The sequence below is a fragment of the Bufo bufo genome, chromosome 4, assembly GCF_905171765.1.
Source record: "Bufo bufo chromosome 4, aBufBuf1.1, whole genome shotgun sequence".
Classification (NCBI taxonomy): Eukaryota; Metazoa; Chordata; class Amphibia; order Anura; family Bufonidae; genus Bufo; species Bufo bufo.
This window is the reverse complement of record NC_053392.1, coordinates 289,302,019-289,320,808: the sequence shown is the minus strand read 5'-3', so window position 1 is coordinate 289,320,808 and position 18,790 is coordinate 289,302,019.

Sequence of the window (18,790 nt, the reverse complement as noted above, 5' to 3'; positions counted from 1 at the left end):
TGTGTTGCCAGCGGTTATTATTTTTGGTGATAAGACGGAGACTATTTCTTTCTTTCTAGACAGTGGAGCAGGGGTAAATTTGATAGATGCCCATTTTGCCCGCACTTTGGGTTTGTCTCTCTGTACTTTACAGAGACCCATTCCCATATTCGCTATTTATTCTGCTCCCCTGTCTCAGAGAAACCTCACGCACATGGTTCATAATTTACACCTTCGGGTAGGGGACCACCATAACGAGATGCTTTCAGGTTATGTTCTGGAGGGGCTTCCCACTCCGGTAGTGCTGGGTCTTCCCTGGTTGGTAGCGCACAATCCAGTGGTGGATTGGCAGGCCGGGGAGATATTGGAGTGGAGTGAGCAGTGCAGAGAAAATTGCTTAAATAGCAATTGCTTAGTCGCCTCCATAACTACCCTACCTACATTTATTTCGGACTTTGAGGATGTTTTTTTCTGAAAAGGGTTGTCAGAAGTTACCACCTCATCGTCCTTATGATTGCCCGGTTAACCTTATTCCCGGCGCAAAATTACCCAAGACCAGGTTATATAATCTTTTGGGTCCAGAGAGACAAGCCATGAAAGATTATATCTCCGAGAGCTTGGCTAAGGGACACATCAGACCCTCTTCTTCACCCGTGGCTGCAGGGTTTTTCTTCGTTAAAAAGAAAGATGGGGGCCTGCGTCCTTGCTTAGATTTTCGCGAATTAAATCAGATAACCATCCGAGACCCATACCCTCTTCCTCTCATTCCTGACCTGTTTAATCAGATTGCGGGTGCTAGGTGGTTCTCCAAACTTGATCTTAGGGGTGCCTACAATCTGATTCGTATTAAGGAGGGGGATGAGTGGAAGACAGCGTTTAACACCCCTGAGGGGCATTATGAAAATCTAGTTATGCCTTTCGGTCTGACCAATGCTCCTGCCGTCTTTCAACATTTCGTTAATGACATTTTTAGTCATCTAATCGGCAGGTTTGTGGTAATATACCTAGATGATATTTTAATTTATTCGTCCGATCTGAAAACACATGAGGTGCATGTCAGACAAGTACTGCAGGTCCTACGGACGAATGAATTATATGCTAAAATTGAAAAATGTGTCTTCGCCGTTCAGGAGATACAATTCCTGGGTTATTTTTTATCTGCGTCAGGTTTCCGTATGGATCCTAGGAAGGTCCAGGCAATTTTAGATTGGGATCTTCCTGAGAACCTCAAAGCACTACAACGGTTCTTGGGCTTCGCAAATTTCTATAGGAAATTCATTAAAATTTATTCACTTATTGTAAAACCGCTTACTGACATGACTAGGAAGGGGACTGATTTTTCTAAATGGTCTGACGCCGCTAAAGTTGCTTTTTCCTCTCTAAAAGAGAGGTTTACCTCAGCGCCTGTATTGGTCCAACCTGATGTCTCTCAGCCTTTTATTGTTGAAGTCGATGCGTCAGAGGTGGGAGTGGGGGCGGTGCTGTCTCAGGGTCCGTCTCCTGGCAAATGGCGTCCTTGTGCTTTCTTTTCTAAAAAACTATCTGCATCAGAAAAGAACTACGATATTGGCAATAGGGAACTATTAGCTATTAAACTTGCGTTTGAGGAGTGGCGTCATTTCTTAGAGGGGGCAGTCCACCCCGTCACTGTGATTACGGACCACAAAAATCTTCTGTACCTCGAATCAGCTAAGCGTCTCACCCCTAGACAGGCTAGGTGGTCGCTATTTTTTACCAGGTTTAACTTTGTGATTACCTATCGTCCTGGGGCAAAGAACACCAAGGCTGATGCACTATCTCGTTGTTTCCCTGGAGGGGGTAATGTGAGTGATCCGGTACCCATTCTTCAAAGAGGAGTGGTTGTTTCTGCGGTACACTCTGTTTTGGAGGGGAAGGTGTTAGAGGCCCAGGGGGACGCCCCGGTCTCTTGCCCCTCAGAGAAATTGTTTGTACCGTTGAACTTACGTTTCGAATTTTTAAAGGAACATCATAATTCGGCACTTGCTGGGCACCCGGGTAGTAAAGCAACCTTGGAACTATTGTCTCGTCGTTTTTGGTGGCCAAGGTTGCGTCAGGATGTATTGGATTTTGTGTCTTCTTGTTCTACCTGTGCGGGCGCAAAAGTTTCACATACACGTTCTGCAGGGTCTCTATTACCACTCGTCATTCCCAATAGACCGTGGACACATCTGTCAATGGATTTTATCACTGACTTACCTTTGTCTGCGGGTAAAACAGTTATTTTGGTAGTAGTGGACAGGTTTAGCAAAATGGTACACTTCATTGCGTTACCCGCACTACCTAATGCTAAGACTCTTGCTCAGGTATTCGTCAGTGAAATCGTGAAGCTTCACGGGGTCCCCTCCGATGTTGTTTCGGATCGGGGTACCCAGTTTATTTTCTAAGTTTTGGAAAGCTTTTTGTTCTCGTTTGGGGGTACACTTGTCCTTTTCCTCTGCTTTCCATCCTCAGTCGAATGGACAGACTGAGCGTACCAACCAAAACCTTGAGACATATCTAAGATGTTTTGTGTCTGAAAACCAAGAGTTGTGGTCATCATATTTACCGTTAGCTGAGTTTGCCATAAATAATCGTCGTCAGGAATCCACTGGCAAGTCACCATTTCTTGGTGCATATGGTTTTCATCCCCAATTCTGTACTTTCAAAGAGGGGGGGTCTTCTGGGGTTCCCGAAGAGGAACGGTTTTCGTCATCTCTTTCATCGGTATGGCAGAAGGTGCAAGCTAACTTGAAAAATATGGGAGGTAAATACAAATGCATGGCTGATAAGAGACGGTCGCCAGGTCCGGACCTAGGAGTGAATGACTATGTGTGGTTGTCTACTAGGAATATTAAATTGAAGGTTCCCTCTTGGAAACTGGGTCCTAGGTTTATTGGCCCTTACAAAATTGTAGCCATCATCAACCCCGTGGCTTTTCGCCTGGAGTTACCTCAGACTTTTAAAATTCATAATGTTTTTCATAAGTCGTTACTCAAAAAATATGTTCCACCTCTAGAACCATCACCGCTGCCACCCCCTCCTGTTATCGTGGATGGTAACCTAGAATTTCAGATATCCAAAATTGTTAATTCTCGTCGGGTCCGCCGCTCTCTTCAATATCTGGTGCATTGGAGAGGTTACGGTCCCGAGGAAAGAATGTGGGTTCCTGCGTCTGAGGTAAACGCCGACAGGTTAGTTCGGGGTTTTTCATGCCTCTCATCCTGGGAGACCTGGTCCTGAGTGTCCGGAGGCCCCTCGTAGAGAGGGGGGTACTGTCACGAGGGTGTCGAGGACCACGCCTGACTCCGTTATACCCGGGGTCAGGAAGTCGCAGCGGTTGGCTGCACGCTCTATTTAAGATAGGGCTGTTTTCCTTATGGTAGCTTTCTGGGTTTGCTTAGCAAACCCTTTTGGCTCACTCAGGGATCCGTAGCTCCTTCTCCTCAGCTGTTCCTTGTCCAGCACTCCCAGACCTCCTTATATTTCTCTCTCACACTTCTCTGGTTGCCAGAGATAGAGCTTCCTGCCTGGACATCTATTCTGACCTTCTGGAGCTGTGTTGCTGCGTTCGCTGGTAGTTGGTCCAGTACGCTACCCTCCAGATCCCTGTTGGACCTTTTTTGGTTTATTGTGGTCGCCCACCTGGGTGTATGTGTTTGTATGTTTTGTCTGTCCTCTCCCTGGTGTTTCCCTCTTAGTGATAGTGGTGTGGACTAGCGATCCCACCGGCCTGTTCACTATCCAGGGCTCATATTAGGGAAAGCCAGGGTTTAGGCACGCGATCGCCGCACGGGTGAGGAACCCGTCTAGGGACGTCAGGGCAGTCAGGTGCCAGCCGCAAGGTGAGTTAGGGGTCACCACCTTTCCCTCTCCCTTGGGCAGGGCTTTCCCTGTTTTCCTCCCTGTGCGTGTCGTCGGTCATTGCACCACCTTGCACTTGCATCAAATGTATCATTACTGTGCACCAGTTTCATAAATTTGTCACAGGGGCATATAGCAACTTCAATCTAAAAACTAACATAAAATACACCTAGAATTCTAAATCCCCCCTTCCCCCCTCCCCGGTGTCTATGAGGTACAGTGTCAAATGCTTTTGCTATGCTTTTATTTATCAATATGTAAATATCCTTTAAACAATAATTGAGTTAATCTGCTGCCAGTTACTAGCATATGCATATGTTGTCATTATAAATGTTGATCTCAAAATCATACCAGATGGCTAAATCTGATTATTTATGGGTGCTGCCAGTTCTCTCCAAATGAAAGTTATGAAAATCTGATCAGTTTATTTTGTATAAATTGTAGGTTGTGTGAGTTCTGTGAATTGTGACTTTGCGTAATCATTTTCTCTAGTCTGTGAAAATGTAATTTCTCTACGGGCCTCAAGTGAAGCAAGATAGATTTGGCAAGAGTATGATTTATATTACTATGAATAAAGCTTGAAAGATTGGACTATTTAACTTTCTCCAATGTATACAGTATGTCTTTTTATCAGGTATTTTTATATGGATATATCGAGGCAGAATTACTAATCCTGTAGACTATACCCCATGATGAGCTATTTGTAGTTCATTTTTCAAAAACTAGAAATTAGGTATTGCACAAATGTGAGTCATATTGGGCACAATTTACAGCAAAGTCTAGGTGCACTCATATTAGTACTTGTAAAGCATAAGGTTAAACTTGTTAAAAAATGCTATAGATAATTTTTTGGTGGATTTAGGAATGCTTTTTTTTGTTTCAAACTAGAATCACATTTATAAAGTGAGCGTAACTTTTTCTAATTCAAGACCTATAAAACCAATCTACTCTACAAGGACATGCAACAGTTTGTGTACAAATAATGCAATAATGCTAATAAAAACTTTTGTTAACCACTTAAGGACCACAGGTTTATACCCCCCTAAAGACCAGGCCCTTTTTTACAAATCGGCACTACACTACTTTCACCGTTTATTGCTCGGTCATGCAACTTACCACCCAAATGAATTTTACCTCCTTTTCTTCTCACTAATAGAGCTTTCATTTGGTGGTATTTCATTGCTGCTGACATTTTTACTTTTTTTGTTATTAATCGAAATTTAACGATTTTTTTGCAAAAAAATGACATTTTTCACTTTCAGTTGTAAAATTTTGCAAAAAAAACGAGATCCATATAGAAATTTTGCTCTAAATTTATAGTTCTACATGTCTTTGATAAAAAAAAATGTTTGGGTAAAAAAAAAATGGTTTGGGTAAAAGTTATAGCGTTTACAAACTATGGTACAAAAATGTGAATTTCCGCTTTTTGAAGCAGCTCTGACTTTCTGAGCACCTGTCATGTTTCCTGAGGTTCTACAATACCCAGACAGTACAAACACCCCACAAATGACCCCATTTCGGAAAGTACACACCCTAAGGTATTCGCTGATGGGCATAGTGAGTTCATAGAACTTTTTATTTTTTGTCACAAGTTAGCGGAAAATGATGATTTTTTTTTATTTTATTTTTTTTCCTACAAAGTCTCATATTCCACTAACTTGTGACAAAAAATAAAAACTTCTATGAACTCACTATGCCCATCACGAAATACCTTGGGGTCTCTTCTTTCCAAAATGGGGTCACTTGTGGGGTAGTTATACTGCCCTGGCCTTCTAGGGGCCCAAATGTGTGGTAAGGAGTTTGAAATCAAATTCTGTAAAAAATGACCAGTGAAATCCGAAAGGTGCTCTTTGGAATGTGGGCCCCTTTGCCCACCTAGGCTGCAAAAAAGTGTCACACATCTGGTATCTACGTACTCAGGAGAAGTTGAGGAATGTGTTTTGGGGTGTCATTTTACATATACCCATGCTGGGTGAGATAAATATCTTGGTCAAATGCCAACTTTGTATAAAAAAATGGGAAAAGTTGTCTTTTGCCAAGATATTTCTCTCACCCAGCATGGGTATATGTAAAATGACACCCCAAAACACATTCCCCACCTTCTCCTGAGTACGGCAATACCAGATGTGTGACACTTTTTTGCAGCCTAGGTGGGCAAAGGGGCCCATATTCCAAAGAGCACCTTTCGGATTTCACAGGTCATTTTTTACAGAATTTGATTTCAAACTCCTTACCACACATTCGGGCCCCTAGAATGCCAGGGCAGTATAACTACCCCACAAGTGACCCCATTTTGGAAAGAAGACACCCCAAGGTATTCCGTGAGGGGCATGGCAAGTTCCTAGAATTTTTTATTTTTTGTCACAAGTTAGTGGAAAATGATGTTTTTTTTTTTTTTTTTCATACAAAGTCTCATATTCCACTAACTTGTGACAAAAAATAAAAACTTCCATGAACTCACTATGCCCATCAGCGAATACCTTGGGGTCTCTTCTTTCCAAAATGGGGTCACTTGTGGGGTAGTTAAACTGCCCTGGCATTCTAGGGGCCCGAATGTGTGGTAAGGAGTTTGAAATCAAATTCTGTAAAAAATGACCTGTGAAATCCCAAAGGTGCTCTTTGGAATATGGGCCCCTTTGCCCACCTAGGCTGCAAAAAAGTGTCACACATCTGGTATCTCTGTATTCAGGAGAAGTTGAGGAATGTGTTTTGGGGTGTCTTTTTACATATACCCATGCTGGGTGAGATAAATATCTTGGTCAAATGCCAACTTTGTATAAAAAAATGGGAAAAGTTGTCTTTTGCCAAGATATTTCTCTCACCCAGCAGGGGTATATGTAAAATGACACCCCAAAACACATTCCCCACCTTCTCCTGAGTACGGGGATACCAGATGTGTGACACTTTTTTGCAGCCTAGGTGGGCAAAGGGGCCCATATTCCAAAGAGCACCTTTCGGATTTCACAGGTCATTTTTTACAGAATTTGATTTCAAACTCCTTACCACACATTTGGGCCCCTAGAATGCCAGGGCAGTATAACTACCCCACAAGTGACCCCATTTTGGAAAGAAGAGACCCCAAGGTATTCGCTGATGGGCATAGTGAGTTCATGGAAGTTTTTATTTTTTGTCACAAGTTAGTGGAATATGAGACTTTGTATGAAAAAAATAAATAAAAAAATCTGCATTTTCCACTAACTTGTGACAAAAAATAAAAGATTCTAGGAACTTGCCATGCCCCTCACGGAATACCTTGGGGTGTCTTCTTTCCAAAATGGGGTCACTTGTGGGGTAGTTATACTGCCCTGGCATTTTCCAGGGGCCCTAATGTGTGGTAAGTAGGTAAATGACCTGTGAAATCCTAAAGGTGCTCTTTGGAATATGGGCCCCTTTGCCCACCTAGGCTGCAAAAAAGTGTCACACATGTGGTATCGCCGTATTCAGGAGAAGTTGGGGAATGTGTTTTGGGGTGTCATTTTACATATACCCTTGCTGGGTGAGAGAAATATCTTGGCAAAAGACAACTTTTCCCATTTTTCTATACAAAGTTGGCATTTGACCAAGATATTTCTCTCACCCAGCATGGGTATATGTAAAATGACACCCCAAAACACATTCCCCAACTTCTCCTGAGTACGGCGATACCAGATGTGTGACACTTTATTGCAGCCTAGATGCGCAAAGGTGCCCAAATTCCTTTTAGGAGGGCATTTTTAGACATTTGGATACCAGACTTCTTCTCACGCTTTGGGGCCCCTAGAATGCCAGGGCAGTATAAATACCCCACATGTGACCCCATTTTGGAAAGAAGACACCCCAAGGTATTCAATGAGGGGCATGGCGAGTTCATAGAATTTTTTTTTTTTTGGCACAAGTTAGCGGAAATTGATATTTTTAATTTTTTTCTCACAAAGTCTCCCGTTCCGCTAACTTGGGACAAAAATTTCAATCTTTCATGGACTCAATATGCCCCTCACGGAATACCTGGGGGTGTCTTCTTTCCGAAATGGGGTCACATGTGGGGTATTTATACTGCCCTGGCATTCTAGGGGCCCTAAAGCGTGAGAAGAAGTCTGGAATATAAATGTCTAAAAATTTTTACGCATTTGGTTTCCGTGAGGGGTATGGTGAGTTCATGTGAGATTTTTTTTTTTGACACAAGTTAGTGGAATATGAGACTTTGTAAGAAAAAAAATAATAATTCCGCTAACTTGGGCCAAAAAAATGTCTGAATGGAGCCTTACAGAGGGGTGATCAATGACAGGGGGGGTGATCAATGACAGGGGGGGTGATCAATGACAGGGGGGTGATCAGGGAGTCTATATGGGGTGATAACCACAGTCATTGATCACGCCCGTGTAAGGCTTCATTCAGACGTCCGTATGCGTTTTGCGGATCCGATCCATCTATCAGTGCATCCGTAAAAATCATGCGGACGTCTGAATGGAGCTTTACAGGGGGGTAATCAATGACAGGGGGGTGATCAGGGAGTCTATATGGGGTGATCACCACAGTCATTGATCACTCCCCTGTAAGGCTTCATTCAGACGTCCGGATGCGTTTTGCGGATCCGATCCATCTATCAGTGGATCCGTAAAAATCATGCGGACGTCTGAATGGAGCTTTACAGGGGGGTAATCAATGACAGGAGGGTAATCAATGACAGGGGGGTGATCAGGGAGTCTATATGGGGTGATCACCACAGTCATTGATCACGCCCCTGTAAGGCTTCATTCAGACGTCCGGATGCGTTTTGCGGATCCGATCCATCTATCAGTGCATCCGTAAAAATCATGCGGACATCTGAATGGAGCTTTACAGGGGGGTAATCAATGACAGGGGGGTGATCACCACAGTCATTGATCATGCCCCTGTAAGGCTTCATTCAGACGTCCGGATGCGTTTTGCGGATCCGATCCATCTATCAGTGCATCCGTAAAAATCATGCGGACATCTGAATGGAGCTTTACAGGGGGGTAATCAATGACAGGGGGGTGATCACCACAGTCATTGATCATGCCCCTGTAAGGCTTCATTCAGACGTCCGTATGCGTTTTGCGGATCCGATCCATCTATCAGTGCATCCGTAAAAATCATGCGGACATCTGAATGGAGCTTTACAGGGGGGTGATCAATGACAGGGGTGTAATCAATGACAGGGGGGTGATCAGGGAGTCTATATGGGGTGATCACCACAATCATTGATCATGCCCCTGTAAGGCTTCATTCAGACGTCCGGATGCGTTTTGCGGATCCGATCCATCTATCAGTGCATCCGTAAAAATCATGCGGACATCTGAATGGAGCTTTACAGGGGGGTGATCAGGGAGTCTATATGGGGTGATCACCACAGTCATTGATCATGCCCCTGTAAGGCTTCATTCAGACGTCCGGATGCGTTTTGCGGATCCGATCCATCTATCAGTGGATCCGTAAAAATCATGCGGACGTCTGAATGGAGCTTTACAGGGGGGTGATCAATGACAGGGGGGTGATCAATGACAGGGGGGTGATCAGGGAGTCTATATGGGGTGATCAGGGATGATCAGGGGCTAATAAGGGGTTAATAAGTGACGGGGGGGGGGTGTAGTGTAGTGTAGTGGTGCTTGGTGCTACTTTACTGAGCTACCTGTGTCCTCTGGTGGTCGATCCAAACAAAGGGGACCACCAGAGGACCAGGTAGCAGGTATATTAGACGCTGTTATCAAAACAGCGTCTAATATACCTGTTAGGGGTTAAAAAAAACACATCTCCAGCCTGCCAGCGAACGATCGCCGCTGGCAGGCTGGAGATCAACTCTCTTACCTTCCGTTCCTGTGAGCGCGCGCGCCTGTGTGCGCGCGTTCACAGGAAATCTCGGCTCACGCGAGATGACGCCTATTGGCGTTAGCGTAGCCTGGGGGAGCCGCCGCAATGACGCCTTTCGGCGTTACAGTTGCGGGAAGTGGTTAAAATCACGATTTTAGTAAATGATCCACATAGATTTGAATGTATAAAAAACACACTTTCTATGTTTCCCAAAATAAACTCAATTGCATTGCATGTAAGATATCTATATTATTCTGTTAAATATAAAATATAAGGCTTTATTCTCAGTCGCAGATTCTGCCATATTTGATTCATGTTTTTATTTTTCAAATGCTGCCACCACTCTGTATAACATAGTAACATAGTAACATAGTACATAAGGCCGAAAAAAGACATTTGTCCATCCAGTTCGGCCTGTCATCCTGCAAGTTGATTCAGAGGAAGGCAAAAAAACCCTGTGAGGTAGAAGCCAATTTTCCTCACTTTAAGGGAATAAAAAATTCCTTCCCGACTCCAATCAGGCAATCAGAATAACTCCCTGGATCAACGACCCCTTTCTAGTAGCTATATCCTGTAATATTATTACACTCCAGAAATAAATCCAGGCCCCTCTTGAATTCCTTTATTGTACTCACCATCCCCACCTCCTCAGGCAGAGAGTTTCATAGTCTCACTGCTCTTACCGTAAAGAATCCTTTTCTATGTTTGTGTACAAACCTTTCCTCCAGACGCAGAGGATGTCCCCTCGTCACAGTCACAGTCCTGGGGATAAATAGATGATGGGAGAGATATCTGTACTGACCCCTGATATATTTATACATAGTAATTAGATCTCCCCTCAGTCGTCTTTTTTCTAACGTGAATAACCCTAATTTTGATCATCTTTCAGGGTACTGTAGTTGCCCCATTCCAGTTATTACTTTAGTTGCCCTCCTCTGGACCCTCTCCAGCTCTGCTATGTCTGCCTTGTTCACTGGACCCCAGAACTGTACACAGTACTCCATGTGTGGTCTGACTAATGATTTGTAAAGTAGTAGGAATATGTTCTCATCACGGGCATCTATGCCCCTTTTGATGCAACCCATTATCCTATTGGCCTTGGCAGCAGCTGCCTGACACTGTTTGCAGCTTAGTTTGCTGTTTATTAAAATTCCTAGATCCTTTTCCATGTCAGTGTTACCGAGTGTTTTACCATTTAGTATGTACGGTGACTTGCATTATTCCTTCCCATGTGCATAACTTTACATTTGTCAGTGTTAAACCTCATCTGCCACTTATCTGCCCAAGCCTCCAATCTATCCAGATCCCTCTGTAGTAGTATACTGTCCTCTTCAGTGTTAATTACTTTACACAGTTTAGTGTCATCTGCGAAAATTGATATTTTACTATGCAAGCCTTGTACAAGATCATTAATAAATATCTTGAAGAGAATAGGGCCCAATACTGACCCCTGAGGTACTCCACTAGTGACAGTGACCCAATCTGAGTGTGTACCGTTAATAACCACCCTCTGTTTTCTATCATTGAGCCAGTTACTTACCCACTTACAGACGTTTTCTCCCAGTCCGAGCATTCTCATTTTATATACAATATATAACAACACAATAACTACAGATCTGGACTTTGCTGCACCCCCTCACACACAACAAACCCCGAAAAATCAACAGAACACCCTGGCACACTAGCCTGACCAAAAAACTGAGACAAGCTTCCAGGGCTGCTGAGTGGTGATGGAAGAAATCTCATTCTAAGGAGCACTTCACCACATACAAACAATTTCTCCTCATTTTCAAATCCTCACTACTCTGCTGCAAAACAGGCCTACTTCTCATCCCTCATATCTTCCCTGTCTCACAACACAGTCCCCATAGCCCCTCTATAAAACTACTAAGTCCTTTTTTCCCAAAACCTGCATCTCCACCATTACAGATCGCATCTCACCACCTGTGCACTTGACCCAGTCCCATCCCACCTCATCCCCAACCTCAACACAGTGTTTATCTCAGCTCTAACCTATCTCTTCAACCTATCAATACCCACTCTTGACTTCCCCTCTGGTTTTAAACATGCTACCATTAGACCCATCCTCAAAAAACCTTCCCTTGACCCATCTTCTTTTCCAGTTATCATCCCATATCACTTCTCAAATATGCCTCAAAGCTACTTGAACAACATGTCCACTCTGAATTGTCCTATCACCTCTATTCCTGCTCCCTCTTTGACCAGCTACAATCTGGCTTCTGACCCCACCACTCAAATGAAACTGCCCTTACCGAAGTCAACAATGACCTGCTGATGGACAAAACCAAAAACTTTTACTCTGTCCACCTCCTCCTTGACCTATTACAAACTCTCTCATCTCTTGGCATCACAGACTTGGCCCTCTCCTAGACCACATCATACCTAACTGACCAGATATTTAGTGTCTCCCACTCTCATACCACATCCTCGTCTCATTCCCTCTCTGTTGGTGTCCCACAAGGGTCTGTCCTGGGACCCCTGCTGTTCTCAATCTACACCTTTGGCCTGGGACAGCTCATAGAGTCTCATGTCTTTCAGTATCACTTTTATGCTGACAACACACAAATTTAACTCTCTGGTCCAGACATCACCACCTTACTATCCAGAATCCCACAATGCCTATTTTCTATTTTCTCCTTTTTCTCCTCTCGCTTTCTAAAAATTTCTGTAATATGGATAAAACTGAATTTATCATCTTTCCCCTATCTTTTTCAACCCCCCCAACAGTCCTATCTATCATGATCAATGGCTGCACACTCTACCCGGTCAACCAAGTCCGCTGCCTTGGAGTAACCTTGGATTCTGCCCTGTCCTTCAAATAACACATCCAAGCCCTTTCCACTATCTGCTGCCTCCAGTTCAAAAATATCTCTCGCATCTGCGCATTCCTCAGCCAGGAGTCTGCAAAAATGCTTGTATATGCCATTTTCATCTCCCGCCTATACTACTATAACATCCTCCTAGCACTCTCTCACCTCTTCAATCTATCCTAACCTCTGCTGCCCGACTAATCCACCTATTACCCCGTTACTTCTCTGTCTCACCCCTCTGCCAATCCCTCAACTGGCTTCCCATTGCCCAGCGAATTCAGTTTAAAATACTAACAAATACATATAAGGCCGTCCACATCCAGTTCCCTCCATACATCTCTGAGCTACTTCCCCGATACATCCCCACACATAATCTCTGATCCTCACAAGACCTCCTTCTCTCCTCTCCTCTTATCACCTCTTCCTACAATTACCTCCAAGCTTTCTCCTGTGCATCAACCATACTCAGGAATTCTCTACCCCAACATATCAGACTCTCACCTACGGTGGAATCCTTCAAAAGAAACCTGAAAACCCACCTCTGCAGACAAGCCTACAATCAGTGACACTGCTGCTACGATACCAGCTTTGTCCTCACCTACTGTGTTCTTCCTTCATACCTTGTAGATTGTAAGCCCTCAAAGGTAGGGCCCTATCTCCTTCTGGACCAGTTTGTAACTCATCTCGTTCATGCTTATTGCACTTGTCTGCATTATGTATATGCACTACTTATCATATGTACAGCACAATGGAATGAATGGCGCTTTATTAATAAATAATAATAATAATTATGAAAGGAAGGTACAATGCCAGAAATGTACACAGATCCTAAGGCTACTTTCACACTGGCGTTTTGGCTTTCCATTTGTGAGATCCTAATGCAGATCCTAATGCATTCTGAATGGAAAAGGATCCGCTCATAATGCATCAGTTTGCCTCAGTTTGCCTCGGTTCCGTCTCCATTGCGCTTTGGAGGCAGACACCAAAACTCGTCTGACGAAACTGAGCCAAACTGATCAGTTCTGACTCCCAATGTAAGTCAATGGGGATGGATCTATTTTCACTGACACAATCTGGCACAATAGAAAACGGATCCGTCCTCCATTGACTTTCAATGGTGTTCAAGACGGATCTTTCTTGGCTATGTTAAACATAATACAAACGGATCCATTCTGAACGGATGCATGCGTGTCACGAGGGTGTCAAGAACCACGCCTGACTCCGTTATACCCGGGGTCAGGAAGTCGCAGCGGTTGGCTGCGTACTCTATGTAAGATAGGGCTGTTTCCTTATGGTAGCTTTCTGGGTTTGCTTTGCAACCCTTTTGGCTCACTCAGGGATCCGTAGCTCTTTCTCCTCAGCTGTTCCTTGTCCAGCACTCCCAACCTCCTTATATTCCCCTCTCACACTTCTCTGGTTGCCAGATATAGAGCTTCCTGCCTGGACATCTATTCTGACCCTCTGGAGCTGTGTTGCTGCGTTCTCTGGTTGTTGGTCCAGAACGCTACCCTCCGGATCCCTGTTGGACCTTTGTGGTCTGCTGTGGTCGCCCACCTGGGTGTATGTGTTTGTCTGTATTGTCTGTCCTCTCCCTGGTGTTTCCCTCTTAGTGTCAGTGGTGCGGACTAGCGATCCCACCGGCCCATTCACTATCTAGGACTCATTTTAGGGAAAGCCAGGGTTTAGGCACGTGATCGCCGTACGGGTGAGGAACCCGTCTAGGGACGTCAGGGCAGTCAGGTGCCAGCCGCAAGGTGAGTCAGGGGTCACCACCTTTCCCTCTCCCTTGGGCAGGGCTTTCCCTTTTCCCTCCCTGTGCGTGACGCCGGTCATTACAATGCGGTTATATTATCTGAACGGATCCGTCCGTTCAGATCCATGTCGGATCTGCACCAAACGCGAGTGTGAAAGTAGCCTAATATAGAGAAGGTATGAAATAAATTAAATTGCTGCATGCCCATTCTATGAGCTACAGTACTGTACTAATCTATTAACCATGTACCATTCACCAACGACAGTTTAATTTAGGATTAAAAACATACCATTGTAAATATATGGAGTGGGTTTAAGGGTTTTGCTACTGTAGCTTAGTAACATAGTAATACATTTTCGAGCTCAACATTGGTTGAGACTGTGGAACCAGCTGCGAATAATTGGATGAATCATTAAGATAAACTGTGAGACAGGGGCGTACATAGAAATCATTGGGCCCCATAGCAAGAATCTGAATTGGGGCCCCCTAATTCCACCCACTACCCATCCCACCACCTGCCCTTTTTTGTTTCTTTTCTTTTAACAGTGCAGACATTTTCAGCCACGGCAATACCTAATACGATTATTTTTATTGTTTATATATTTTTATATGTAAAATTGGGGTGATTTAAACGTTTAATATATGTTTTTTTAATTTTTTCACATTTTTTTTACTATTAATTGATCGTGGGACCTGAGGGGTTAAATTACTAGGGGGCGGTGCACTGTCCTGAGTCCTCTGAATAATAATGAGCCTTATAGAATAGTGTTCCCCAACCCTGCTGCCCTCTTCCCCCACTAACCATCCCCCCATGACACAGTCCTCTAAATTAGCAATTCAACTGCAGAGTTCATTGGGGGAGGGGGGCTGGAGCACACTGTCCTCCTGAGTCCTCTATATAATAACCCTTATAGAACAGTGCCCCCCCCCCAACCCTGCAGGAACTCTTCTTGCTGCTGCTGTTGCCCTTTTCCCACAATACCCATCCCCCACCACACCCCATTAACTTTTTTAAACGTAGAGTCTGTCACTGCTGTGAGTGTACAACTTACTTTGTCCTTGGTGGCACACAACAGGCCAGGGGCATGCCAGCGATGCTGGTGGGACTTGGGTCTCAGTGGAACTGGTGACCGTGGCAGCTGCAGCTCGTGACGTGAGCACAGTAAGCACAAGACTGCCGTCCTGCCCTTCCGCCCGCCTGCACAGTTCTGCTCCGATCTGCTGCTGTCTTCTGAGCCTGCGACTCGCACACTGGCCAATCAGCAGCAGGAGCTTTGCACCACTAAATGCTGATTGGCCTGTGCAGTGCGAGTGCCCAGCAAACAGAGGAGAATGAGCGGCATTGCGGTATGTCACTAGCTGGGTCGGGGGGGGGGGGGGGGGCAGAGGGAAAGCAGGTCCCGCCCAAGCTTCAGATAGGGACTCAGGACGGAAGACTGTGGCAATGATGAATACAATACTACAGACATAGGGGCGGAGCCTTCCATGCACTCCGGGCCCCTCCTTGCCACGGGCCCCATAGCAGCCGCGTGGGCTGCCTATATTGGCGGTACGCCACTGCTGTGAGATAAAGCAGGTAAGTCAAGGACACTGTGCATTTGGTGCATCCATTAGCATAGCACAATCAAAGATATCATTAGGACCAAACTCTGCTCCGAAAAACAGAAGTATGGCTGTCTCAATTAGAACAGAAAATGTACTTTCTGTACCTGTCTTACCTTTCTCTTTTCTTTCCTTCCAGTATACAGGACTCTCTTCGTCCACCGAATCTTGTGCTCTATCAATATGAATATAATATGGCGTACATTTTGTTGACAAAGTATTCACCACATAAAAATCATCGAATATGTCTGGATTACAAATCACACCCTCACATAGTGTGGCAGCCAGCATTGTTATTGCAAACCAGGCTACAATAAAATTAACAAACTGAAAATTCTGGATTGTATTAGTATTCAACCCCTACAAGAGGACATAGTTTTAAATTAGAGGGGCAAAGGTTTAAAAGTAATATCAGGAAGTACTACTTTACTGAGAGAGTAGTGGATGCATGGAATAGCCTTCCTGCAGAAGTGGTAGCTGCAAATACAGTGAAGGAGTTTAGGCATGCATGGGATAGGCATAAGGCCATCCTTCATACAAGATAGGGCCAGGGGCTATCCATAGTAGTCAGTATATTGGGCAGACTAGATGGGCCAAATGGTTCTTATCTGCCGACACATTCTATGTTTCCATGTTTCTATGGTCTGGAGAGAGTCCTATTGACCTCACATAGAAGTTAAATACAGAAAATTATACATTGTGGTAGATGCAGGACATACCAACTCTGACGCGATGCTGGGGGAAAAAGGAATGAAAGAGCACTGCAATGAATAAATGTAAAATAAATTCAGGTACACATGGTGGTGCTGGTTACTGGTGCTCAAATCAAGCCAACAAAAACATGAACAATAATTATGGGTTGTTGTCCAGTGCCTGTCTGATCTAGAAAACTCTTTAACAGTGATGGCCAGTTCGTCGTGTTCGCCCGCGAGCACATGCGGGCTGCCATCTTAAATCACAAGTCCGGTGAGGCACAGGTAATTCCTTACCTGTGCCTGCGCCGCGAGCTGGTCTGAAACAAATGCGGTCACCGGGAGCAGGCAGTTCAGAGAACAGCCCGATGAAGGCCCCCGGTGGCTGTTCTCTGAACTGCCTGCTCCCGATGACCGCATTTGTTTCAGACCAGCTCGCGGCACAGGCACAGGTAAGGAATTACCTGTGCCTCACTGGACTTGTGATTTAAGATGGCAGCCCACATGTGTTCGCGGGCGAACATGGCGAACTAGCCATCACTGCCCTTTAATAGAACAAAGCTGCAATACCAAGCACAGCCGCTATGTGTACTAAAAGTTCAGCCTTCTGTAGTATGTAGCAGTGTAAACAAAGAAGACGCCACAGCTCATTTCAAACAACTGGATGGCACAATTGCTGAAAGTTGGATGCCACAATCTAATGCTGATCACCTATCCTGAGGGTAGGCGAGCAATTTAAAAAATCTGGATGACCCTTTTAATACGATTGTAACGGACCGTTCAGCACACAGCTCCGTTCAGACGATATCCTCCTTTCAATGCACAGGCAGCTACTGCAAGCACCAGTCTGCCGAACTGCAAACTAGACGAACGCTGGAAACCGCGGAACAGGAAAAGCATACAATCGGCTTACACTTTTGGCAATCAGCATACAATCCAATTCCCCCAATGACGAGACGGCACTTCGTTTTGAGGTCAAACAGAACTGACTGTCCTGGGGCAGACAGCCTCTTTTATTTACAATCCACAAACATAGTACTGCCCACAGGGTTTTGAAATACAACCAATCAATCCGTACAATACACACAGACACTCCCACACAAAATCCTCCCCTCTGCCTGTGATATGATTACTGAACACAATGGCTAATATAATTATCACAGGCAGAGAAATACAGTTTTATAAAACATATCACAGGAACCCCAAAGCATGCAATAACCCCATAACAAGTATATCCTCGGAACCGGGGGATCTGGGTGAACCACATATCCAAAATTCACCCAGATCCGTTCAGTAGTTTGGAAGATACAGTTTAATGCAGATTCCGCAGAACATATACAGGCTATATAAAAAATAATTACTGTATAATGTGTCCCCTGCTGTATAGCTTAAAACTACTGCCCGATGTCTTTGTGCACCAAATACCGGCGAGATGGCACCGTGTAGAAAATTCCAAACAGTGTCTGTGAGTTAAAATGGCCGCCATCCATTGTTCTCACCATGTGTCTCTGATACATGAAATGGTGGCCATCCAGTAACTCCACAGTATGTCCCCAGATGGTTCTTAAAGGACCGTAATCCAGAGGCAGGAGGCGGACAAGCAGTCCTCTACAGGCACAAGTGGCGGAGCTGGTTCCGCCACAACGATTTAATCTATAATTCATAAACAATTTTTTTTGTCATATTTCTATTATACGTTTTACTACAATTATTTACATTTTTGTCACTTCTAGGAAGAAACTAGCATTCCAAGTCATGAACTGCAACCATACTGTGTCTTCTTTAGTTTGACGTTCTTTCAACTTAATTAAGAAATGCAGGTGGCCTAGGTGCAAACATATGATGGTAAGAATCTCTGTGCTAATGAAATTAGATTTTTATAATGATGTATAGTTTTCCTGACCTTTTCCACTTATCAGCAAATGTTGTTTACTTGAGTCTTAATAAACCTTATTTTCTGTGTCAATTTACTGCTATTAAAAGTATTCTTTCTATTGTGTCAGCATTTCAAGATCTGCATAATGAGGGTCAGGAATAAAGACTTATTATAGTAGCACATGCTGAGAGGTAAGAGAGTCCATTCATTAGACATTACTATAATACTCAATGAAGGGTAATCACTTTTATATTGCTTATGACTGTGTTAGAACAGTAAAAGGTGAGCACAGCAAGTGTTATAATGTTCAAAATGCTAATTTCCAATTTAAAAAGTTACTGAATTTAAGAAAAAGAATCATTATATAATGCAGACCACAATACATTCT